This window comes from Aedes aegypti, chromosome 2 (assembly GCF_002204515.2).
Source record: "Aedes aegypti strain LVP_AGWG chromosome 2, AaegL5.0 Primary Assembly, whole genome shotgun sequence".
In the NCBI taxonomy this organism is placed as follows: domain Eukaryota; kingdom Metazoa; phylum Arthropoda; class Insecta; order Diptera; family Culicidae; genus Aedes; species Aedes aegypti.
The window spans coordinates 276,322,553-276,348,474 of record NC_035108.1 but is presented as its reverse complement, the minus strand read 5'-3'; the positions used below and the strand labels follow the sequence as shown (position 1 = coordinate 276,348,474).

The 25,922-nt window shown below is 40.1% G+C and overlaps 1 protein-coding gene across 1 annotated transcript in view; it reads left to right on the top strand.

Moving 5' to 3' along the window:
* Positions 1 to 12,697: 12,697 nt before the first annotated feature.
* The window catches only part of LOC5572659, a 145,419-nt gene continuing 132,194 nt past the window's right edge, over positions 12,698 to 25,922 (top strand). Inside the window, exon 1 of the mRNA XM_021845139.1 lies at positions 12,698 to 13,755. The gene's annotated coding sequence lies outside the window, so the exon portion shown is untranslated. The remainder of the gene's footprint in view (positions 13,756 to 25,922) is intronic.

Below are 25,922 nucleotides of genomic sequence, written 5' to 3'. Positions count from 1 at the left end.
TCCCATAGTAAGGACACGATAATCTCGGAGCTATCAACGAAGCTAGAAGCCTTCTCTGGACAAATACCGAGATAAAGGCCCTCGAGGCCAAGATGTCCACTAGAAATGAATCGACCAGCAGCACCGAATTCCAGCGAATTGAAAAGTTGATTATCGATTTGCAAAAAGAGATACAAAAGAAGGACGAAAGAATTCAAACTCTGGAAAAAGCCTTAGAGAAAGGCTCCAGGTTGGACGTTGTCCGCAAGCACGGGACTATCGAGGACCTTGTCGCTAAAGTGGCATCCCTGCATGAGACCGTAAGTAGGAAAGATTACGAAATCAAAACCCTTTGTTCGACCAATAAAACTGCTTCTGATTCCCCGGATACATCTAAGCCTCAACGACAGCAAACCACCAAAATCATTTCCTCTCACATCAACCCCGGAACTCAGGAGTGCAGCAATCACAAAGACTCAGCAAAAAGTGCAACTGCCGCAGGTACTATTAAAGACAAAAAAGCAAGACAACGGCAGTCTCCGTTGAGCAGAATCAGTCGATAGTTCCAATGGATACTGCGGTTTCTGGAATCAACAAGGGAACTAAGCCGAAATTAAGGAAAAAAATGCGGAACTTACCAGCGATGAACTTTACGCCAAACGAACCAAGGCCAACGAATCAATGATGTACATTTCTGATTCTGAAAACTCCATTACACCTTTCAATGATCTTCACTACGAGCCAGAGGTCGCAGAACACGATGTCTCGTCCTCGTTGGATGAATCAATGCAGGAGATTAAGACAGAATAAATAGTTTCTTAAACTACGTCCTCTATTTCCAAATTTCCTCAAATTTTATCACTATAATGACTTCTACACCAAAAAAACATCTCTACCACGAAGAAAAGAACACGCATGAAGCAGAGGACATCAAATAGGATAACGCCTTGGACAGTCTGGGCCCCACCAGTGCGGAAGACTTTGGTGGACCGGAACTGGTGGACAACCCCCGGTGCTCAACGGAGAAATCCTTAGGAACGACCAGAGCTGGAATTAAGACTACGTCATATGAAGGCAAAAACGGGACGCGTGATAACTTCATACTTCTCCGTCAGGATAGCGAGGGAATAAAGAACACAACGAAAAGGAAGCGGCCAGTTGGGACTCCACCAGTGCGGAAGACTCTGGTGGACAACACCCGGCGATCGATGGGAAACTCTTCCCCTCCTCCATGGGAATCTCTGCACAGAGCTGGAATCAACACTACAACCATTCGAAAGAACCAAAAAATGGGACGCGTGATAACTTCATACTCCCCCACCTGGACAGCGAGGGAATCAAGCATACGGTGGAAAAGAAAGGCAAAGCAACGGGCAGTCGGGGCACCACCAGTGCGGAAGATTTCGGTGTACCGGAACTGCTGGATAACCCCCGGCGCTTGTTGGTAAATTCCTTGAGAACGAACAGAGACGGAGCCAATATTACGCCAGGCGAAGACATATATGGGACGCGTGATAACTTCATACTCCCCCAGCAGGATAGCGAGCAAATCAGGAACACAACGAAAAAGAAAGGAGCAGCGAGTAGTACGAGCCCCGCTAGTGCGAACTACTTTGGCGAACCGGAAGTCGGCTACCTCCGGCGATATGTGGCCCTTGGACCGAAAACAGGTCTGCTAAACAATAAAGCCAAAACCAGGTGTTCAGCTCGGTTACGAATCCCTCCTGATGCTAGATCAGACGCGCAAAAGTACGACTAATAGAAGTATGATACCGACAACACCGCTATTCCCGTGGCTGAGGCATCATTCTCCTCCGCAACACCTGTGGTTTCAACCCTTCCGCAACTAGCAAGACCTCCTTCGACTACGCTAGTGGCCCGAAGAGGATGCGTCCATTGCTAGCACTACAATGGAACATGATATGGCTTCTTCAACAATCTCGCAGACCTGGAATTACTTGTAACAGGGTCAACACCTGTTATAATTGCCATCCAAGAAGTCCATAGAGCAGAGTCCTCAACAATGGAAAAAAAAACATTACAAGGCCAAAACGAATGGATTTTGAAAGGAGGCGCGAACATCTATCAGTCCGCAGCAATCGGTGTCCACAAGTCGACGACATATATACGTTGCTTATACTCTTTCCTATGATTTGATAGCAGTAGCAGCCAGAGTTGAATCTCCTTTCCCGATAACTGTCGTTAGTATTTATGTATCACCATCGGACTGCTATAATCTTGAACTTCGGTTGAGTAAACTCCTTCATCAACTTCCTCCACCTTATCTTGTGTTGGGAGATTTCAATGCATACCATGTTAACTGGGGCTCACGAAGGAATACCAACAAAGGCTCCGAAATTCTCCGAGCCTCAGAGAAAGCAAACCTTCGTATACTCAATGACGGATCGCCCACTTTCTCTAGACCGCAAATCAGCTCTGCCATAGATGTGTCCTTCGTTAGTGAAAACCTTATCGGCCGCCTTCAGTGGTCGGTCTCTGATGATCCCATAGGTAGCGATCATCACCCTATATCAATCCTTTGTAATTTCTCCTCTCCAAAAACCACCAGACGCCCTCGGTGGAAATATGAGCTAGCTGACTGGCAGTTTTTCAAAAATATGATAGAAATCAGTCCTATAGAAGACGATACGCCACTACATGATCTAACGAACACTATTCTTGCCGCAGCTTCCGAAGCTATTCCAAAAACAAGCCCGAACGCCGGGCGCCGGGCGGTAAGATAGTGGTCACCAGAAATCAAGGCTGCTATTAAAATGAGAAGAAAAGTGCTCAGAAAAATGAAGCGAACTCCAAAAAGCCACCCTGACGCCGAATCAACAGCTGCAGACTACCACTCAAAACGCAATGCATGCCGAAATGCTATTCGTACCGCAAAGCGCAAGTCATGGGATGACTTTCTGAACGGTATAAGCAGTGAAAGTACAACATCTGAACTGTGGAAAAACATAAACGCATTGCAAGGGAAATGCAGTGCTAACGGCATCGCCATCAGTACAGGAAGCGGAATTACTAGAGACCCGAAAGAAGTTGCCAACATTCTTGGTGGCTTCTTTGCTAAGCTTAGTGCCCGCAGCGGCTACAGTCCCGATTTTACTCGGTTTGATGACTTTTCGATTACCGTTGAATCCATGCAGCCACCTGATACGCTACCAGATGATCTGCTAGACAAACCTTTCTCTCCTGCCGAATTATCGTTTGCTCTAGGAAGCGGAAAGGGAAATTGGGGAATATCCAATTCTTCGTCACCTTCCGCCCATCGGCAAAAAGGACCTTGCTGAAAAGTTACAATCAAATTTGGGCAGACGGAACCTTTCCTGCACCATGGCGTCACAGTCTAATCATCCCTGTTCCCAAAAAGGACTCGATTCGTACCGAACCGAGTGGATATCGACCCATTTATCTGACTAGTTGTTGCAGTAAAGTTATGGAACGCATGGTCAATCGAAGACTAACTCAATTCATTCAAGATAAAAACCTCCTCGACCACCGCCAACACGCATTTCGTCAAGGTTGTGGTACAAGCACTTACTTCGCTATTCTGGGTCAAGTTTTTGACGACGTACTCGAAAATGGTCTCCACGTTGACTTGGCAACGCTGGATCTTTCAAAGGCGTACAATCGCATTTGGACCCCGGGGGTGCTGAGAACACTGGCCAGCTGGGGTATCGGCGGTAATACATTTACCTTCATTCCGAAACTTTCTGACAAACAGATCCTTTCAAGTGTGCATCGGAAACACAAAATCGGATTCTTTTCCGGAGGAAACTGGTGTTCCTCAAGGCTCTGTGCTGGCGGTAACTCTTTTCCTTATCGCAATGAACGGAGTCTTCGAATCCTTACAAAAAGGTTATCCTCGTAACAGGACATATACCTGTCCTGATCCGCAGGAAACTCCAAAGCGCAATCGAGGCTGTGCATGCCTGGGCACTATCTGTTGGTTTCGAATTATCACCATCCAAAAGTCAATTTTCTCATATTTGTTCAGGAAACCATCACACTGAAAAGCATCCTCCCAACATCGACGGAGTAAATATTCCCTACGAAGCTACGATCCGCGTACTTGGAGTATATTTAGACCGCTATCTGAATTTTAAGTCTCACTTCAACAGGATGAAAAACCAATGCAAAAGTCGCCTCAACCTGTTACGAATCATGACCAGCAAACACACCAAAACGAATCGAGATGTGGGATTGCGTGCCGCGCAAGCAATTATTTGCAGTAGACTAATCTACGGCGCCGAACTACTGTGTAGAAACTCTGACAGCGTAATCAACGAACTTGCACCAACCTTCAACCGTTGCATCCGAAGCATCTCCGGGCTCCTTCCTTGTACACCAGCGGCATCCACGTGTGTTGAGGCTGGGATGCTCCCTGTCCATTACATTTTCGCAATAGCTGTGTGCTCTAAAGCAGTTAGCTTCCTGGAAAAAAAAAAACGAGCGGGGATGACGTGGGAGTGTTCCTCCTCAAAAAGGCAAACAAACTCCTCCAGCAGATCGCCCACCAGATCCTCCCTCCGGTATCCACAGTCCACTGGGTCCGAGACGTATCTGGTATCAGAAGGCCGGCTCCAGAGGCACGTTCCCCGCCATTTGGGAGATTTGTGCCATCGCCATATTTGAGCCTATTTCATCATCTACCTGATGGGAGAGGAAATGGGAAGGGAAAGATGGGAGGAAATAGGAGTAGGGTCCCTGGAAGAGGGAAAATCGCATAAGCGAATTGAGAGCATGTAGCTTCATACCACAATGGGTTCGAACAGCGCCCTAAAAAGGACACTGCAAAACGCATGAGCGTAAAGAGAGCCTATAGCTCATTACCACACGGGTTAAGAATAACAGAATATCCTGAAGATTCAGGTTTCTGAAATCAGTTTCACTTAATAAGTGTTAACCAAGTAATTGGAATCGCAATCACGCGAAGATTGGATAGTTACATATCAGGTGATAATGCGAGCTAATTCATAAGCCAATTCATTCCCAGCAATGGAAGAATAGCAAGGACCCATATAAGTTTTACAGAGTTCACTGAATTCAGTTCCTCAAATTGAGTTCGACGTGCGATAACAAGCTTAGACCTTGAGTTGGCCGAAGCAAGAGCTTTAAAAGCAGCCTGGCTATCTTACATATTCCTTTACAAATAGCCAGACGTCAACTCGTCCCGCGAAGGGAGTTGCGAGGAACAAAGTGACAAGCAATTGTGGGATTCACTTGAAGCAAGGACAAGTGTGTCCCAATTCACCGAAAGTGGAAACATTCAAATCACTAGGATTTCCAATGGACGGAGAGAAGTCATAGAATTTGGTCACAATCAATTCCCAGTTTGTGGAGTATAACAAATGCAAATGCTGCGAATTTACATTCATATGTTCATATAGAGATGTAGCGATAATCAGATAATGATTCATCATCTAATACATGCCAATTCGTCAACTCGTGACTGATTCTGTTCAAGCAGAGCATTATGTCTAACACTTCTTCTCTAGCAGATACCATGAAGGTTGGGCGATTCCCTGAAATAAGTAATCCAAGATTTGAACTACTTAAGCATTCCATCAGACTGGAGCTTCTCAAATTGATATTTGAGCTGCTCCAGATGATGTGATGAGTATCAGCATTACTGCCCACAATCAGCAGACGACCTTTTCATAGGCAGTGAACAACAACTCGTTTGAAATCATCCATTGGGGATGGTTCATCATGTGGTAAATACACCACAAAACGAAAGACGTATTTCCTATTGAGGTTGCGAGTTTGCCATTTCATGTTTCTGAAAGTAACAAAAACTGGGTCCACAAGGTTACCTAGATAAAAGTTCACAAAAGTAAGGTTTTTGCGCCATTTGAACTGTACCATTTGCATGAGTCTACAAAGATTGATCGTTGCTGATATTCTAATGCTGAAGATTGGTTTAACTAAGCTATCCTAACCGTAGCCACTACCCAAACTAGGCAGGATTAAGCTTTTCGCAATCTCAGAACGAAAAAGACCAGCAGCGAAAAAACCAGATCGGTATCTCTTAAAAGTCGCCAAAGGCGAAAAGCACAGACTACACTGTGTAATACGCATAATGCGAAACCATAGAGGTGAAAATTTAAACTAAATTACAACGTATTAATAATCCCACCCTTATTTAGCCTCAGGCTTGAGACTGAAGAAGGGCAGCCGATTATCTCGGAGAAACACAAGGTCACCTGCACCATTGCTCCGGGTAGCACAGGAAGGGCATAATACTGTAGAGAGGCTCCGTTTGCGGTTAGGTTTTATTTAGACCCCCCTAACCATTCATTCTTAGGCACGGTAAGCTTAAAGCCACATGAGTTAGGGGTCACCTGTTAGGTGGACTTTTACCACCGGAACAGGCAGTCCGTAGTGTTAATTCTTAGCCAATTGAAACAACCGCTACCGACACTACACGGCTATCTAGGCTGATCGGGAAAAGGAAGTTAACATTGATGATTAACTCCTGACGTGCCCAAACAGCCCCAAAACGTGGGAGTGTTCCTCCTCAAAAAGGCAAACAAACTCCTCCAGCAGATCGCCCACCAGATCCTCCCTCCGGTATCCACAGTCCACTGGGTCCGAGACGTAGCGTGGGATTCTTCTCCACCTAGAATCTGTGGTACCACGCTTTAACGAGCTCATAAAAACTAAACTGAATGGCTACGAGCTCATCTACACGGATGGCTCTAAAACTTCTAGTGAAGTTGGGTTTGGCGTTTTCAGCCCCAACATCAGCATAAGCGGAGGCCTTCCTAAACCCACCTCGATTTTCTCCGCCGAAGAAACAGCCATCCTTTCGGCTGTAGAACGATCCAGCAGTACTTGGAAGGCGATCATCACCGACTCAGCCAGTGTGCTGAAGGCTCTCGAGAACTCTAAGAACCGACACCCCTTGGTGCAAGCTTAGAATGACTTCGAACAGTAATACCACATTTGTCTGGGTCCCCAGCCACTGTGGTATCAGTGGAAACGAAGCTGCAGACAAAGTGGCAGCGATCGAAATCCCCGGTAAAGTCTGAAGTACTTGCAGCACCTTATTATAAATTGCCCCACCTACCAAGCCCTCCGAGACTAACATGAAATCGGTATCAGCATCAGAGACGTACTGTCCGACATAGACAGAGAAAGATCACTAATGGAATTTCTCAAAAACACTGGATACTACCAATTAACATAGACCCAAGCAACGACCAACGGCGCACGTCGACAGTAGAACGACAATGTTCGATCAAAACCAGCTCTCTAACTGACACGATAAAGTACAAACGACGATGACACCAAAGCTGACTATGTACCGGAAAGACAACTTTGTTCATTTTGCAATTGTACCAGAAGTCTGTAAATATTTTAGGAACCCCTTCAGGGAACCCTCTTTTCTCAGAGACGAACCAGCTCAGGGCTGAAAGTCTCTATAATAAAGCAAAAAAAAAAAAAAACTTCAGCATAATAAACGTGAACAGCCTTCACTCTGAAAGCACTGATGATGACAAAGACGCTTTTTACGCGCAGCTCGAACGCGAGTACGACAGCTGCCCAAGCCACGACGTCAAAATCACCACCAGTCTAACTTTTGTTGCCTCGCGTTTCAGGCGGGTGCACAGGACTGCATCCTTTTCAAATGTTCGTCCGAGAATGTCCATATCATCAGCAAAGTCTATCACCTTGTTGTAATCCCCGGCGGGATCCAAACGAACTGGAGTGTTCGCCTGAAACCTTCACTCAATTTTGCACGCCTTCCATCGTCGCTCTTATCAGTCTCGTGAGCTTTCTGGGAATGCTGTTCTCGTCCATGATTTTCCATAGCTCTACGTTCCGCCTTGAAATCGATGAACAGGTGATGCGTTGGCCGCATTTATAATGGTGATCGCTCGAAAGTTCTCACAATATAACTTGTCGCTTTTCTTGTAGATGGGGCATATTACCCCTTCCTTCCACAACTCCGGTAGCTGTTCTATTTCCCAGATTTTGTGCCTATCAGCCGGTGCAGACAAATGACCAGCCTCTCCGTGCCCATCTTTATGAGTTCAGCTCCGATACCATCCGTACCAGCAGCTTTATTGTTCTTGAGCTGGTGAATGGCATCGTTAACCTCCCTCAAAGTGGGGGCTGTATGGTTTCCATCGTCCGCAGTACTGACGAAGGCATTTCCTCCGCTGCCCCGTCCTTCAATGCCTGTGCTCAGCGCCATTCAGGTATTCGCCGAAGTGCTGCTTCCACCTTTCGATCAACTCACGCTCGTCCGTAAAAATGCTTCCATCCTTATCCCTGCGCATCTCGGCTCGCGGCACGAAGCCGTCGCGAAATGCGTTGAGCTTCTGATAGAACTTACGTGTTTCTTGAGACCGGCACAACTGTTTCATCTCCTCACACTCCGTCTTCTCCAGGCGGCGTTTTTTCTCCCGAAAAAGACGGGTCTGCTGTTGCCGTTTCTATCTATCGAGTCCCTTGCTGCAGCATGACCGCCCGCGCTGCATTCTTATCCTCCAGAATCTGCCTATACTCCTCGTCGAACCAATCGTTCCGTCGACATCGTCTCACGTACCCGACGTTGCTCTCAGCTGCTTTCACTGTTCTCCAGCAATCTTCAGGAGGGGTTTCATCCAGCTCACCCTCTTCCTCTAATGCAGCCTTGAGATGCTGCGCGTACGCAGCTGCGACAACCGCACAGTTCGAACGAAACGTGTAAATTTCTGAGACATATAATGCACATAATTGGAACGTGGTATATAATGGATATTTACATGATATGTCATGTAAACTTCAATTATATGTCATGTAATCCAGCAGGATTCTGTGTAATTACGTGACATTTAACACAAATTTACATGATTCCAGACTTAAATTTACATGACGTCATGGTTACATCGCAAAATTGAAGTTTACATGACATGTAATCTTCATTTTTTTAACTGTGCGGTTACTCGATTTGTGATTCTGTCTGCTATGGTGATCTCCAGGTGTATCGGTATGGAAGGCTGTGCTGAAAGTAAGTGCTACGAATGGCGGCGAAATCAATTAGTCGTAAGCCGTTTTCGTTCGTCAGCCGGTGGGCGCTGAACTTTCCAATAGTCGGTATAAAGTCCTCCTCCTCCCAGTTCGTTTGGATCCCGCCGGGGATTACAACAAGGTGATAGACTTTGCTGATGATATGGACATTTTCGGACGAACATTTGAAAAGGTGGCAGTCCTGTGCACCCGCCTGAAACGCGAGGCAACAAAAGTTAGACTGGTGGTGATTGCGACCAAGACAAAGTACATGCTAGCTGGTGGGGCCGAGCGCGACGGGACTCGCCTAGGTAGCAGTGTTACGATAGACGGGGATACGTTCGAGATGGTCGACGAGTTCATCTACCTTGGATCCTTGCTGAGGGCTGACAATGGACCGATGCACGAGTTCACTAATTTGACGTTTGAGCGGTGCCGAATTCACTTGTTGCCATGGTCACGTAAATAACACGGCACCGCTTAAACGTCAGATAGTGAACTCGTGCATCGGTCCATAACGTTAGCCGTGAAATACGGAGGCGCATCATCAGTGGAAGTCGGGCCTACTATGGCCTCCACAAGAAGCTGCGGTCAAAAAAGATTGACACCCGCACCAAATGTACCATGTACAAAACGCTCATAAGTTTGGTAGTCCTCTACGGGCATGAAACGTGGACGATGCTCGAGGAAGACTTGCAAGCACTTTGAGTCTTCGAACGTCGGGTGCTTAGGAAGATCTTTGGCAACGGTGTGCAGGAAAATATTGTGTGGCGGCGAAGGATGAAGCACGAGCTCGCCCAACTCTACGGTGAACCCAGTATCCAGAAGGTGGTCAAAGCTGGAAGGATACGATGAACGCAGCATGTTGCAAGAATGCTGGACAGCAACCCTGCAAAGATGGTGTTCACTTCGGATCCGGTTGGTACAGGAAGACGTGGAGCGCAGCGAGCTAGGTGGGCGGATCAAGCGCGTATCGATATGGCGAGCGTGGGACAGAACCGAGGATGGAGAGGTGCGGCCACGGACCGATTATTGTGGCGTAAAATTGTTGATTTAGGGTTATCTGTTTAGATGTAAACTAAATAAATGGAATGAATGAATGAACTAAGATACCAGTAGTTGTGTTAGAATAGCACCCAATACCGGACAAGATCTGGAAATGCCTCGAATTCTGTAAATTTGAACATCATCTAATGTGTACACTATAGGAATAGTTTATAATTACCAATTCAATGCATTTTCTACATTTACAAGAATAATTTGAGTTTTTCTTAGTTTGCAAGATGCCTATCAAAAACCTCTTTCATATATGATGAAAAATAGCACATTTTACGATGTTGTTCTGAATGTTCATTATTCTTAATTTTATTGCATATTTGATACCATGGTCGAAGGAATCCATGAAAAATGAAAGTATTCTGAGACACTGATGCAATAATTTCAAAGATATCATATAACAAATCAAGCTGTCCGAAACTGAGGGACAGGAGGTGCTTAACCAAAATTGTAATGTGTCCATGTTTAGTTCAATTAAGGTACAAAATACATTCATACTATCAAATTAGAATTATGTTCGATCATGCTTGCGGGATCCAAAGTATTTTTTCATATTCAAAATATTTACTAAATAGGCTCAAAATTAAGTGGATACTTTAATTTTTTTAAAGTTTTTCAAACTTTTCTACTTTTTTAAAAAGGCATGCATATTTCAAGGATGTGTTATTCTACGCAATCATTAGTTTACATAATAGCTTTATTTTCTACTAATACACCATCTTGATTGGACCATGATTTCTCAATGTTTCGGCTTTGTCCGGTATTGGGTGCTGTCCGGCACTGGGGGATCTCCCCCTATATAAAAAAAATCTGAAGTGGAATGCAGAAATAATCTGATTTTCTTACAAAAAACTATCAAAGTTGCCCTGTTTTACGGTACCGATAAATTAATTAATTATTCTTGCAGTCATTCATGTGATGAATTGAAAGCTTCAAAAATATAACAAAGTTTCAAAAATAAATGTGTCGACTTTCTGTCTGTTGTTACATGTTCGAAATCATCATTTACGCGCCAATCAGCTGTCCACGTGGACGATATTTAAGTTATTCTTCTCATCTCGTTTGAACTTCTTAATTACTCTAGAGATAGGGTAGGTGTACCAATTATGGATGCAATATGTCAACAGTATGGATAAAAATCTAATTTTAACCGCGTTTCTAAAACGTAAGCATGATTTGTTGATGTTAATTACTAGTTTGAAGCCTTGCGAAACAGTTGAATTAAACAGTTTTAGTACTAAATTAACTTAAAGCTTCTAAAAATTGGTTTTAAAAAGCGTTGTCTTTGTACCAATTATGGCAATATCGTTCCTATCATTCGACATAAAAGTGTACCAATTATGGACTATCGAATATTTGCACGAAATGAAATCAAACATCATCCAGAGCAAATGATAATGCAACGCTAATAAGTAATGAAGTGATTGCTCATAAATGTTTCCAAAAAAAATTGTGTTTAATAGATGTTAAATCTATTTATTGCAATGGATTCATGGGAGGAAATGAATTTTCGAAAAGGAGTCAAAATGTAGTGAAAATGCAAAATATGATACAAAACAGCATTAATGAACTCACATTACCTTTCCAGCGCCTTATTTTAACGAAACAAGAGCGAAAATTCAAAAATCGAGTATCATTGAAAACTCCTCTCTACCATGAAATTAGCATTTTCCGCTTGTGAACGTTTTCGAACGTGTGATTGAAAAATCTAGGTAATTGAGTACAAATCATGAAGATAATGCCTTACCGAGCCGTCCCGTCGTGGAAGTCACCCGTAAAATAGCTTTATTTCTTTTATTTTACTGATCAAAATATGTAAACAAACCGCCTCCAGAGTATCGCCATAATTGGGCTCTCATACACTCTTTGTACCAGTTATCGACATAGTGGAAATAACACGATTTCCAACTTAAAATAGTAGATTTAGTTGCTCAACAGCTAAATTTGTTCATTTGTTCTCACTAGGCAACATACATTTATCGGTTGAAGTAGTTTCATCCGGTAAGAAAACATAAATTTCGTGACGGGTGTTCCTTAGCGAACTGCTAAGAAGGTGACATATGTGTGAGGCAAATTTTTCAAATGTTCATTTTTCAAAAGCTTATAGCACGAACGTTCTTATCAAGGCTTAGTTATCATCAAAAACAAATAGGTTTATCGTTCCTGTGAATATTAGCCGTTATATTCTATTAAAACAATAAGAAAAATCTCTTTTTGTTCTCACTATTGCCATATTTGGTACTATAGCCATAATTGGTACTTCTACCCTATAAGTAAACCATTCTTATGACTGAAAATTATTTAAAGTAAAAGTTTCGCTTAACAATCAAACACCAATAAGTATAATACCATAACTCACCTTTCTTTGCCATCAACAACATACTTAGCATACCTAGCAACATACAACCGAAGCTGAAATTTTCCGAACAGAATCAACCATTCAGAATCTTCTCTCTCGTGATTTCAGCTAAGCAAAGTTTCTCCCGCGTGCTACCTTACCGGAGAATTGGATGCTGCCGATATCGAAACGTATGGCCACCGACTATAACTCCCAACTCAACCAACCAATCCCAATAATGACGACGGCGACGCTCTCTCGTGAAGCGTGAACAACAAACATGGAAAAACAGAATCACCGCTGGCTCCTTCCAATCATTTGTCTTCCGAGCTCGGAACGGCAAGCATCGTTTTCGGAGTTGGTGCTCAGTGTCAGTTTCCGTTGATCAGGCGTTGGCGAAAAGTGTGTGAATACGATTTCCTTCGGAGTTTTCCCGTTCGAAGTTCTGGACTTCTGGAGATCCTGAGCTAGTGTTCCAACAATCTACCAGAAAATTCTTATGACATTCTTGTGCGGTATTTCTGTGAATGATATTTGATTCGTTTTGGAGCCAGACGGGCATTAAGGCATAAGCGCCATTGTCGTTGTCGGATCGTTTCATCGGCAGAATTGCGCTCCTCCTAATTGCACCCGAAGAAAGCAGCGTTTGATTCAAAATAAATAATACATTTCGCTCGGGATGAAACAGATTTGCGATCGGTGTCTGTGCAAAGTGCGATCGAGAGCAGGAAGCTCCGAGAAGCAATGTTTTGCTTATTAATGTAATTTCGAGGAAGGAAAAAAAGCAGCGCCAACATTCGATTGGTTGTGTCTGATGAAGTTCTGAAATCCCGAAAACCATCATCGATAGCATTGACTTTCGGTGGTCCAGTTTTTTAAAGAAAAAAAAAAGCATCGAATTCAAAACATTCAAACCGATCTTGCCGGGAAGATAGGAAGCCGAAGAAGAGAAAAAACGAATCCGTGGAACTTATGATGATTGGTGTGATAATTTGCTATTTATTGAAAAAACATAAATAAAACAAATTGAAATTTTCAATCTCGACCGACTCGGGATACTTTTTCCCTCTGGTGAAAAACGACCATCCCCAAATGAGAACCCTGGAGTTGTGGAAAAGCTAATGTTGAATGAAACGAGATCATCGGAAGCATGATTAATTAACGACTAACACGTGAGTGGCTTCTAATAGTGTTCGAATCAATAGATATTTATGCACGGTGTGAAAAACTTAATTAAGAAGAAACACATTTATGCATCAAGGAAATTATTTGTGTTGCAAGTGATTTTTTAGGAGGAAGCAGTTGTTATTTTATACTACCTCCAAGCAGGAGGTCATTGTTTGAATACTTCGTTGGATCAGATTAACATAAAGGTAAGTTAACATGCATTTGGGATTTAGTTCGATGAAACAATGCGTTATATTGAAATTGGGGGACTGTTTGCTTTTCATCAATCTTCTTTAACTAAATCGTAATAGTGGAATCAGGTGTAAACATGCGCCGTCGGAATTACATGATCCTAGAATTTCCTGGAATATGATCGTGTGGAGCGATAAAAAAGTAAAAATTTGTAAAAAATTGCATCCAGGGATGGTGAATCTATATAAGAATGAGTTATCTACCAGAAAAAAAATATGCTGAAACCCAAATTTGGGTGAAAATGGATTAGTCGAGTTTCAAAGCATTTAACGTCCGAACATGTTGAAATATATAATTCTTTTTCAACTCTCGTTTGTGTTCTCAGTGCCGTAGCGTGCAGTTGGCCGATTGGCACATGTGCCCCCAATCTTTAGCGGGCCGCTAAAATGCACGAACCTAGTAAATAAAAAAAAATACATTTAATAAGGGCGCTTTTCACGTTACAAATTCAAAATAATAATGCTTAACTTCATAATATATAATTTTAAAAATTTCCTACCGCAAAATATGACGTATAATAATTATTCAAAATTGTCCAAGACTTTATGAACTAACAAAAAATCTATTATCTTCTTCTTTTTCTTGGCATTACTTCCCTACTGAGACAGAGCCAGATTCTCAGCTTTGTTCAATAGGCACTTTCACAGTTACTAAGAGCTTTCTTTGTCAAAGTTGCCATTTTCGCATTCGTATATCGTGTGGCAGTTACGATGATACTATATGTCCAGGGAAGTCAAGGAGATTTTCATTACGAAAATATCCTGGACCAACCGGGAATTGAACCTAGAAGCATGGCATTGCTTTGTAGTCGCGGACGCAAAATAAACAAGCGCCGGCGATCTTCAAAAATTTGCAGATCGCCGCAGCCACCTAAAACGGAATAACTTTGACAGTTTTGTTTGGAAGAAAATCTGAATATTTCTGCATTCTGCTTTAAAGATTTTTATTTCATATTTTAAAGCAAGTACTGGTATCTCAATTATTGATTGAAGTTGAAAGATTGCATTAAGGTTCATTTTAAATAAACCGATAATTCCTATTTTTTTAAGTTTATTTTCGGTTTTAGGGTAACTTTGACGTTTTGAAATCATTGCAATTGGAACTTGATTGGATGATGTTAATGGAGAACGTGGATTAGATTTTGATCATAAGTTATCCGAATTTATAGAAAATTTACCTATAAAAGTGTTTTAAATTAAAACATGCATGATACACACCATTATAAGCCCGTATGTATTGGTATAAATTTTTATTTATTATCGATTGGTATTCACAATTCGACATTGAATTCAACATAAATCATACGTTTTTTAAGTATAAAAAGTATATTAAGAACAAAACCAGATAAATTACTTGGAGCAAAGAGGACGTTGCATACCTCTAGTTGTTTAACATCATATGCAAATGTCTGATTTCGATTACAAAAATAATTAAAATTTTCATAAGTGTCATACTAATACTATTTACTGATTGTACCCCGTTTGGCATGAGGTCGTTTGGCATAAAATCGTTTGGCATAATAGACGTTTGCAATAACAGCCGTTTGATATAATAGCCGTTTGGCATAATAGCCGTTTAGCATAATAGGCGTTTGGCTTACTGAGTGTTTTATAATGAATATTGATTTTTTTGAAGCTTTTACCGAGATCAACACCAACGAGCCCATAGCAAAAAACTTTGCAAGGTGCTCAACAAGCGTGATGTTCGTTCAGTGATTTGCCGAGCTATGGATGTCAAAAATAGTTGTTACATTAGGGAACATAACTAAATAAAACTCGTGACGGGTCTGTTGAAAAATCTTTCCGGAATAATAATTGTTTCTACATCCTAGAACACAGAGAATCTTTGAACTTGTTGCGATATACATATTTGGAAATAGTAAATTTAGGGAAAGATCATAGAACATTTCGTTGGGGATCAAGCTCTGTCACAGTTGGGACGCAACACTTGATGAAAATTACTTGGAAAAAGTAGAGAAAATTTATTTGCAAATATTGAGTGCTCTAATCCAAAGATCTATTATTGCAGTATAATGCAAAAATAGTCTATATACGAGAGCAAATTAAAAACACCGTCTATTATCGAAAGAAGGGAGAATTTGTGACTGAAATGATTTTTTTCCTGCATATCTCGAAAGGAGATCATCCTTTTATAAAAAAATATATGTTCAAATATTAGCAGGTTCTAAAGTAATGATCATTCTAACAATATTGGCTTGCTAGAATCAATATTAGTGTTGAATCTAGAAAACATACAATTTTAATACCGAATTTTCGTACAATTTTCATGCACGAATTGTACCGTTCCATGTTGGAACTTCGGTTTGTAAACTATTCCGTGCATAGCATAGCATAGACTGACTGTACAGTGCCAATGATTGCTACTCCATGATTGATCGGTACTGGTAACAATTGCACTTAGATCAAAATTAATAAATGATGGAACTTCTCGCTTACTCTCGAAGTGCACATTTCCGCAGATCTATGTTATTGATTAATAATGGCGCCGTCTAAGTCCTTAAAGTCAGTTGGGTATGATGAAAAATGTTAGTGTGTGATTGTTGCTTCTAGAGACCGAGAATACCTCTGCATCTCCACAATCACAACGGGAAGGGTGTTTGTTAGTGAGGGAGGAAAAAAAAATGAGGGTCACTTTTGATTGGTGATTCGATCCATGGAAAAAGAGGAAAAATATTACTCTTACTTTAACATAATTTTGAATTGTTGTATCACGATGAAACTATATAGGTAGAAAATTAAATAAAAAAGGTACCAGGTACGTCGGCATTCATTATGTAGAACTGTTCAAAACTTGTATGTATGTGTATATTTAAATTATATAAAACAGGAATAAGGCACTTGTAGTGACGAACCATCCATAGTTTGTTTGAAAATAACATAAACGCAATATAGCCTGTGTTATCATGAGCATGAAACGAGCTCACCAGTTTGTAATCCATTTTCGAGTGACCAGGAATATATGTTCGCCTTCACATAACGCAAACCGCACACAATTGATCTTGATTCCATCGCCCGCTCCAAAAGAGGATGCAACAGAATCAAAAGATCACACACTAATCCGTGTATTTGACTATTTAATTTAAAAGTTTAATTTTGAAACCAGCATAATACGCCTAAAGGTATGAAATTTCCCTTAAAATTAGCACGTTTTTCGAAAACAAAAGGTTTTATGATTGAAAACACCGTTAAAGTTCACTCTTTAGCTTACAAAACAGTTCATACACTCGAAGTTTGCATATTAAGCTTAGCACTAGTAGATATTTTAGTACTGACTTTTCCAACAGTATTGCTTACATCTCAAAAAACTGTGAATATTTCTGTGCAAAACTAACCTTATAAAAATAAAATGGTTCAAAATCAGCATTAATTCTCTATGAATTAGAAAGCATTGAATCTCTGTGATTCATACGAGATATTCAGTATCATTGGAAGACGAAAGTCGGGAATCAATTCGACCTCGGATTATGGTTATTATTATTATTATTATTATTTATTAGAGACACATTACACCGAAGTGCATTCGTGTCGTATAAGGATTATGGTACCTGCAGGCACGGTGCCCCGACAGACCGTTATTATGTAAAAAAAATGTCCATCAAATCTGAGTACAGGGATCGATTCCTAAGGTCCTTATGCACCTCTGGGCCAATTAAAAAAAAATCCCTAGGAGAAATCTTGAATTGAAGTTTTGGACTAAAAGTTTCGATATAAACCGTATAAAAATTACACAATAGCACTGAAAAAAACTACAAAATCGCTCAAAATATAGCTAAACTGTTCTCAACTAGTATACAATTGTTACCATTGTTATAATTAGAAATATTTACAACTAACTTATTACCGAAGTGGCTTAAGTGTGTTTTTTTACTTTTTGTTTACTGACTCTATTGATTATTGTTTTCTATGTAAAATCGATTGGAAAGTAAAACAACTAAATTTACAATTAACAATATTGATATTTCCTAAAACAAGGAACTAGGAATAAATGTAGCATAACAATAGTCAGAAGATAAGCCATTACTAATTAATCGCCTATTTAAAGCAAGTATCAAACGTTTGTTCCAAATCTGGAATGATTTGGTTGCTCTGGCACGCACACGTCAACATCAGAATGAGCTTACGTGGAATTCCTACACTAGGCCGCTGACCTTCACCTGATTGATGCAACTTTTTTTTCCGGCATTCACACTAAATAACCAGCCCACTGAAGTTTGCCGTACTTTATCCGCCTCATAGTCTTCGGTCCTGTTACTAAATAAATGTGGTTAGAGAGCCGCGTTGCTTGCATTTATCGTTGCTCTCTTTAATATTGAAAACTAATTAACTTTTCGAAACACTTTTTAGTGTTGTATGGTAAAGGGTCGCAAGGTGTTTTGTGCTAAGTTATTAAGGAAAGAATCGATCTACTAAGTCAGATAAGCCTTTATCGCAAGTTGCGGGTCCATAGGCTGGTTGCGTAATCTACAAAAGAAGAACAACGGGAAATATCATTATCACACGTCACAAGTGTTCTATGGCTCTTCAACAACTTCAACTACATCCCCAACAAAGCCTCAGCACCAACACAACTTTACCTGCTTATTTCTATACATGCAATCATAAACGTTTAAGTAGAGTAAATGGCATTACAAGCTTATCCTTGTTGTCCCTCTTTTAAATAGTGATACCCTATTCTACTGCATTGCGATCGATTCCAATAAAGTCATCGTCTGTAAAATCAAGGAGTATAAATTAGTATAACTGAGCCATATAAATAAGGACTAATATGAACTTCATAAAAATAATGGCGAATATATAAATCACTGTAACTTCTGATTTTATCGAAGAAATGATTTCAAGTTTACAGAGAAGACGCTTGGATATCACAAGTTTTGAATGCTTAATGAAAAGCTTATGGTTACTTGTTTGGTTTACAAATTAGTAATGATGCTCTGCTGGGGCACAAATTGAAGCATGTTAATATCCCTTCCAAAGCAACTCAAAGCCTTAAAATCACGATATCTTTTGATTCCCTCGTTAGAATATTTTCAAATTCACGGAAAAGATGCTTGAATACTATATATTTCGAATGGTATGTGCCAATTTCTTGGACATTTTTTTTTGTGTTAATAACGGTTTCTGGAACACCGTGGGTACCAAACTAGACGTTAACATCAAGAATAGTAACAGATGTACACTGCTCACACTATTATGGGTCACCTTGTCACGATTATTAGTCACTGTGCTCCACACGCATTTCAAATGGAAATGACCCATAATAGTGGGTGACCCATGATAGTGTGACCACTGTACAATGAAGCAAGTTGTATTAAATAAATACGGCAGACTTCAGTGGGCTGGGCACTTAGTGCGAAAGTCTTAAAATAAGCTGTAATTGAATAATATTCAGCATTGAGTGATTCTCGTCTATCGAACATAACATCAATATCATGTTGGATTTTATATCTTAGATTTGATTATATTAAACTAAGCTTACAGGTTTAAACCTTGTAAAAACATACTTAAGCCACTCTGGTAAGTTAAGTCAGTTGTCAATATTTCTAATTATATCAACGGTAGCAATTATATACTAGTTAGAACAGTTTGGTCAACTTTTTTTGAGCGATTTTGTAGTTTTTTTCAGTGTTTTTATGTTATTTTCCTACGGATTATATTCAATTTCCAAGTCAAAAATTTCTCGAGATTCCTCCTAGGGATTTTTTAAAAATTGGCCCAGAGTTGCAGAATGACCTCAGGAATCGATCCCTGTACTCAGATTTGATGGACAATTTTTTTACATAATAACGGTCTGTCGGGGCACCGTGGCAGGATTTGAACTGATATGCAGAAGATTTTATTATGAAACGGTGACAACTAAAAGTTCTCCACCAAAAAAAAATGTAAATTTGTTTGACAATACCTTCGCGAATACTCAACGGATTCCATATAGTTAAAATTCTTAGCAATCCTACATCATAATAAGCTGTTTTTCATCACGCCGATCTGTCATGAAACGGCCTACTTTCCTATATGAATCAATTTACACAACAAATTTCAGAAAATGCAAAATATTGGTAAATGCCTTTGATTGGCAGTGAATGGTATTTGTATGTCACGAGTTGGCTTGAGAACGGGTCAACCGATTTGCATAATTCTTTCACATTTGCATTTGTCTAGGATTCCGACGTAAATGTGTAATTTTGTATGACATTTTTAATCAGCCTACTTGATGGCAAAACAAAGTTTGCCGGGACCACTAGTTTTTAATAAAAGAAATGTTATATTCACATCATTCAACAAGAATCCTATGATTTTCAGAAGCATGAATGCATGAAGCATGGTTTAGTTATCATGCAGTTATGGTCAAACAATGTCAACTTTTAAGCAATATGAGTGAAAAATTAGAGAGAAAATTACTAATATCAGTTACAATTTTAGATTAATTTGATAATCTATATACTTTTCGTGTTATGTGTGTGCGTTTTCGGATGTTTATGTGGATTCAGGATTTCTTAAGATCATTTATAGTTTACTAGTTGTACGAATTTTGAAACCTTTCTCAAAATAATTGCATACAAATTGAGTTGATAAGCATTTCCTATTTTTAAGTTTTTCATTACCCGACCAAATTGTATTACAATTATTTCAAAATTTGTTACAATTACAGTTAACTCTCCCTTACTCGATATCTCGCATCTCGATATCGAGTTAGAGAACCGTAGTAAAAGTTGGATTCCATGGCTAACTCGATGGTCCCTTGGAACTCAGTTGCACTGCTTTTGTGTTCTGTAACTCGATACCTCCCTAACTCGATGGTCCCTTCAATATCGAGTAAGGGAGAGATGACTGTATTTGTTCCATTTTGGTTAGAAGTACTCTGAGTTGTTGTTGGAAATTCCAACACAACTTGAACTAAATAGGTTAGTTAAGGGGAGCCTTTCCTAGCCTAGTGGTAAAGTCCTCGTGTGCAAAGCAAAGCATGGGGGTTCGATTCCCGGTTGGTACAGAATTTTTTCGCAATCGAAATTTTCTTGACTTTCCTGGGCATAAATTATTATACCATGACCCCACAGTTATGGATCAAATAGTGTGGAGTCCAACCTATAAAATTCAATAAAACAACATGGAAAACGTAAAATGGTAATTTAAAAGCACGAATCGAATCGTTTCAAATTGGAACTTCGGTTAGTAAACTATTTTGAGTATAATATTTACATAGGATTGCATAAAAATTAAAAATTGTATCGGTTTCTGAAAACCATATTATGGATCAACGTTCATATTATGGATCAAATTGTGACATATTACGGATCAGTGCGCAAAATCAAGAGATTTTCAACTCAATGCATATGTATTGCATGTTTTGACGAAAGTTAACAATGCGTTATTGACTGTTTAACGATAAACTTGCGACGATCGACGCGCCACCATATTTCATACAACGGAGGGTATTACAACTAACTTGGAGGTGATGATTCGGAGGTTATTTGACAATTTGGAGGTTAAAATCACCTCTAAACACTAGCGATTTTGCGGTGGGATGTTGACGTTTGATGACGAATATACTGCAAAAAAATAGCAGTGTTCCAGCTGGGAACAAAGGTAAAATGTCATTTGTTTGTGATGCTGCATTGTAATAACTGAGACATGAACTGTTTTCGCTCCACACCGAGTTTTTCACCCATTTTTGTCAGCTAAAAAATGAAATTCACCAACCTTGATGTTTTATTAGTTTTATCCTTAGTGCTATTGTCTGAAAATGTCGAATCCAATGCCTAAAATGGCAGAAATCTAGATTCTTTGGAAGTGATTCATAACCGTGGTAAACAATCATTTCCTGATCCATATTATGGATCACTAGTTAGAAGTGCTAATATTCGATATTTAGAATCAACAATCGAGAAAAATGCTTTCCAAAGATGAATTCATACTCAATCGAAACGAATGAGTATGTTTTATGCTATAACATTTGAATTTTACCACCTGTGCACAGCTGTGGGAGCTTATGAATGCTGACGGCACTTCTTACAGAAAACGAACATATAATGATAGCTGTGTGGTACCAACTAAACATTTGTCAAATACACCGCTATTTAGCGGTTGAACGTTGTGCTGAACACTACAAATGGTAGAAGACAAATAGTATAACATGGGAAAATATGTTTTACGTCAACTTTTATGTTTTGAGCGAGTTATCCGATGTTGAACGCCAAAGTGATCCGTCACTGTGGGTGATCCGTAACTGTGTGGGCATGGTATTGCCTGTGCAACGATTATGAATGCAAAAATGTCAAATTAGGCAAAGACAGCTCCCATTCAATAGACTGTGAGGGCGCTCACACAACACTGAGCTAAGAAGCAGGCTCTGTCCCTGTAAGGACCTCAGGTTTGAGACTGAAAAAGGGTAGCCGATTTTACATGAGAAACACAAGATCGACAAAAGAACTGATACAATTTTCGATTGAAAATTTATTAGCGAGGACATTCCTGACCATTAATAAAAAAAATCATTCGCACTAGAACCATTAGGTGGCAATAGTACACCAAACAGAAGCAATATAATGAGACCACTTACTGTAGATTTGGATTCAATGTTGAAAATATGAACATTGGTAAACTATAACAGCCACCAGTGTTTATCTGTAGAAATTCTCAAATTTGTTTGCATATTTTGCAAATGATAGACATCCACAATCAAAAGCATATCAAAGACGCCGTAGGTCAGCAAATTTTTCGCGCCAACCAATCGATGCCCACGAACGAAAAACTAGCGTAAACTACATTCTTCAAATGGCGTGTGAAAGTTTTGGCCAAAGGGAACAAACACGTGCGCTATTTTGCCTGCCTCCAAATATCTCATTGGTCCCGGCCCGGCTTCCTAAGAATCCAAATATGAAAAACGCGAACGGCGTGATTCCGTCTCGCCGGTAGTCGATTCAAATGCCCAAATAGGCGATAAAAACCGTGCAGTGGAGAACATAAAAATAATAAACAAAATAAACAAACCATCATAATCCGCACTGGATCCGCTGGCTGTTAGAGTTTTTTTCCTCTATATGCTTAGGGTCGACGATCTCGATGTTCCGAAAAATAAATGGGTGCGGCGTATGGAAATGCTGTGATTGAAAATAAAAACCGACGATTTGAAAACCTTCAAAGGTTTCATACCAGGTCATGAGCAGCCAAGCAGACAGTCGCTTCAGACATCCGTTTTCTGACTGATAGAGAAACTGACAGTTCGTGAAGCAGCAAAAAGAAATCGTCAGCTGACGGGCGCCAGGACATTGGTAGGGGCTCCTGGGGTAATATGCACTGCCGGGGCAATACGCACCTTGCCAATTTCTCTGGAATAAACGAGTTTTGAGAGAAAAACACTATGTGGATTGATGAAACGTAGCAAATTGTAGATACCCTGAGAATTTGATGAATTTTGAAAAACTTAACAGGGAGATAGAACAAAAAATTCGAAAAGCACGATTCTGATGTAACTTTCCCGATCATTTCACTTGTTGTTTTGAAAGCGATGAATTGAAGAATTTTATAATCTTTCATCATAAAACAGATGATTAGAGACTGGGTAAGTTGTTGATGACATTATTTGTCAAAATAACACAACGATTTCTATATTCCATAGCATTTTCTGTTGAGCACCCGGTTGGGGCAACATGCACTCCATTGGTCGGGGCAGAACGATCCATTCCTAAATTAACTTCAGTCATAAAAGTTAGGTCATTTGAAGTCTTTACTAACGTATTTATGCACAATTGTATCATCTTGTAGACGAAAATCTTCAAACACTCGTGTTTTTACGATAAATTAAATTACGTTTAAAACATGATGGTGCATCTTGCCTCATTGTTGTGGTGCATCATGCCCCTTTGTTTAGGTGCGTCTTGCCTCAATGTTGTGGTGCGTTCTGCCCCAAAAAGCGGTGCATTATGCCCCGCCTCAATCTAAATTCACGCAAAAGTAGTGTTTGAAAAAAGTTAAAATTTTCCAACAATCTAATGAAATTATAATGAAAATTCGCTCAACACCATGTAGGATGAACCCAGACCAACTAGATTCCTGTATTAAAACACTAATTACATGTTGTTTAGTGTTCATTTCGGCACATTTTCCTTAAGTGGTGCATATTACCCCAGGAACCCCTACAATGGTACTAGTAAAAGTGAGCAGTGTCAACAAAATACTTATTGTTATGAAAATATCTTCCAGAATCTTTCAAAAATCCCACTAGTTGCTATGCCCAAAAATAAGGATGGGATCATCTTTACGGACGACTCATTTCACACTTTGACTTTGAATGGTGAAAGTAGTAATACGATGAACACCTAAATGGTGCTGAGTGCGCGGGCAAAGAGGGTCAAGACAAAGAAGGAAATGGCTACGTTAGTACTGCGGGCGATGGCAAACAGCCTTTGGCGATAGAATTCCTAAGTGATATGTGAAATGGCTTCTTGGAGAAATCCAGGAGTAATTTAATAATGTTTCTTCTTGAAAGTCGCTCCATAAGCTTTTCAAAGAAGTTCCGAATAAACTGAAGGGTTTGGTGTTGAAAAAGTTTCTGGACTGGTTCAAAAGTATTTATGGTGGTGAAAAAAATGCTGAAATCTTTCCAAGATCGGATATTTGGCAGATGCTTTTGGATCCCTAGCGATAACTGATAGCAAACTTATTCTCCTTCGACCAACTTTTGGCGGCCACGAATATCTAGTAAGCAGAAACCTGAATTGAAACCTAAAATTTACAGAGTTATTTAAAATTGCAACAAAATAATAGTGCTATATTCATAAAACAAAATAGAGCCACATTCAGCACAAATCAATCAAAACAAAATGTTCCCTCTGTACTACCATCGACTGAATCTCAGCATGAATTAGTGCTAGCTTACACCGTTTGCTTCGGTGTGTCAATAAACCGTCATTCCTATATCTCATCACTAACCCACTCACAAGTTGCCGATTCCATTGGTTTGTTTTCTAAATAAATTTGCTATGAACCGTCCGTCGTCCGTTTGGGTTCCCCCCTCATAGAAACTTGGCGTGATTGCGCGCAACGCCTAGTCAAAACTCTTACCCACCAAAAGCCTCTACGGTGATATTGGGAGCTGGGGAGAAGGGATCCCGCAGTTGGCTTGTGACAAAACTGGTATGAAGAGGTAGCCAAAGGAGGGAAAAAATCAAGCGCGAGTGGGAGACTTGTTAAGTGTACCACCGCACCACTCAATATTTGTCTCGTGATCACTTTTATGAATGAACCAACAGTTGTTTATACGATGATGTGATTTTTTTCCTTTCATTCACAATTTGGTCTATTAGTGGTTTTCAATTAATCGATTCGCAGAATCTCGATTGTATTCCTAGACAAATCTCTGGAGAATCTCTAAAGTTTTTCTTCGAAGAATTTGTCCAGAAATATAATCAGACTCCTCCAGGGGTCCCTCTAGAAATTTATCTACAGATTCGATAATCGATTCAAATTCAAAAATCGAGACATTTTAGAGGCTTACAAAAAAATTACAAAATTTCTTAAAATAGATCTGCAACCAGCCCTGTTATTGGTGAATCTCCTCGATAATGGATTGAGAAACCCTGTGACCCCAAGCTGCTAATTTTCGAGTCTCATGCGATCCTAAATCATCAAGCTTTTTTCAATGCATCAAAACAGCAGATTTGGTACAATCTCTTGATCCCATTAATAACTGGGTAAATGGGAGACCGGACGCAACCAACTATTCGATGGTTGGCACTTCTCGATGGTTGTTTGCGATTTTGTCAGTCAGTCAGTGGGAGCACCCGCCGCCCCAACTTGCACAAGAACTATAGAAATGGAGCGGCGGTCATTCCCCACTGCGAGCTTTCGACGCTGAGAGAAGAAGCAAGATGGGGACAATCAAAAACCTCTCCATCCGCCGCCGAAGCCTTATGGGGAGCACGTGGAGGCGCACGGCATATCGTAAAAAAGAGCATTACCTCATCTCATACCCGATCAGTGGATTGCAACAGAATTGTAACAGAGTTTGTTACTCAGTTTGCACTTTTCTTTCTAACAAAATATATTATAATTTTGGCTGATTTTCTTCTAGATGTGTTAAAAATGTAACACAAATGTTAAAATTT